This window comes from Arachis ipaensis, chromosome B10, assembly GCF_059453495.1.
Source record: "Arachis ipaensis isolate K30076 ecotype BB chromosome B10, ASM5945349v1, whole genome shotgun sequence".
Taxonomy (NCBI): Eukaryota; Viridiplantae; Streptophyta; class Magnoliopsida; order Fabales; family Fabaceae; genus Arachis; species Arachis ipaensis.
Window position 1 is genome coordinate 123,984,555 of NC_142435.1, and position 2,205 is coordinate 123,986,759.

Sequence of the window (2,205 nt, forward strand, 5' to 3'; positions counted from 1 at the left end):
TACTTTTTTATCAATTTCATTACATATATAAATTTTTTTTCAACTAAATTCAATTAAGTTGGCCAAAACTTAATAAAAATTAATTTTATTAGTGAGAATGTGTCCAACTCTCCACTAATGCAAACGTCTCGCGCTCTTTAATATGAATATGTTCTTTCTTTGCATATTTTTTTTTTATTGTCGTTTTTTTATTATTGCTGCTGTTGTTGTGTTTTTTTTTCTTTTTTTTCTAGTAATTTTGCAGCATTGTATTTTTTATTATTTTTTGCTTATTTTTTTCTTCTTTTTATTCTTGTTAAAATTATCAAAACAAGAAGAATTATGAAAAAGTGAAATAAGAAGAAGAGATGAATAAGAAAAGAAGAAGAAGATAATAATGATGAAGAAGAAAAAACAGAGGAGAAGTTTTGAGGTATGTAAAATTTATCAGAAAATAACATCGAAATTTTTAACCGTGACACAAAAATTTCTCAATTTTAACACCAAAATTTCTTAACCGTAACGCAAGTTCTAGTTAAGAGGGTGAAGCAAGAATTATTAGAATGTGAAATAATAATAATAATAATATGATGATGATAATGATGATAATAAAAAATTGGAAGAGGAATGAGAGTTTTAAATTGTGCAGATTTTATCAGAAAAATAGCACTGAAATTTTTTAATCGGGACAAAAAAATTTCTTAATTTTGGCACCTAAAATTTTTTAACCGTGTCATTTTCGACTAAATGATGTACTTTCCTTATGAATGAACTAGTTGGGTAGTATTGAATTCATATATATAAGATATTTAGCCATTTTTGTATCATTAACAACAAATTGATGTATCTTTTGGTTCTAAAACATATTTGAATGTATTTTGTCGGTTGAGTTGAGGTTTTGCACTTGTGATTTTTTAAAGATTTCTCATGTCATTTACCAAAAATTTCTGTCATTTTTGTAGGATTATTATGTGTTCATAACACGCAGCAGAAGAAAAGAAAGTAATCCTAAAGATCTATTTTATGCTTAAATTTTATTCTTATAATATAGATCAGATTCAAATACTTGAGCATGCTAGTAAAAATAACTGTCTCCTTCAATAGTAAGAAGGCGCTATGCGTATCCATGTCGAGACCAACCTTTACTTGTCAACTCTTTGACCAATGAATATGTGATCTAAATTGAGAAAACCTCTTTATAACTCTTTGTATACCATAAAATTATTTTCTAAAAATTAGACTCACATACATTTATGTGTGTAGAGGTAAAGGAATAAAACTCTTATATTTGTTAGTCTATTTCCTCATATATAGTATGAGATTTGTTATTATTAGAGATTAAGTATAGTTTGTGCTAAGTGTAACAGGCTTGTTAGTAAGTTAGAGAAAGGTAGTTAAATGAGGATAGTAGTGCTAAAGTCGTGACTGATTAGTGGCACTATATAAGACATGTATCAATGTAATAACAAAGTGTGTTCTCGACCATAATGTACTCCTCATTTTCTCAATAATACATCATGATAGTTCTCTAGATTCTTCTTCTTTCTCTGTTTTCTCTTAACTCACCTTCTTGTTCTCTTTTCTAAAGGGTCTCTGGTACCTTCACATGGTATCATCAGAGCTCTCGGGTTCTGATTCATGGCAACTCCAAACAAATTTCAAACTTTTGCAAACTCTATTGCGCGAGCAACAATAAAGACAGTCTCCTTTAAGCTCGATGATGATAACTTCGTGCTTTGAAAGCATTAAGCACTGGCATTCATCAAATCAAATTGACTAGAAGAGCATCTCAATCTGAAGAAGATTCCGAAGCGATACAAGACTGATGAAGATCGCGAGGAAGAAATTGAGACTTAGGAGTTCATCGACTGGGAGCAAGATGATTAAAGAAAAACACAGGAAAGGATGAAGAAGAGAAAAACAAGCGTAAAGAAAAAGAACATACAAAAGCAAAGAAATTTTATTAAGAAAAATTAAATAATTATATTACAAGTGTTTGAGTTAAAAGAAATTACTTAAGATTCTTAATTTTTACTGTAATATCAAAAGAGTGAGAGTATTTTGGGTTTCTAAATATTTTTCACAAGAACTGAATTCTTTATAATGTTTGCCTAAAATATTATTTATATATCATCTTATGCCAATTGACAATTACTACTTGATACTCCATTTTCGGTAATTGTTACACCGTCATTTGTTTACTATCAATTGAAAATTTCAATAACA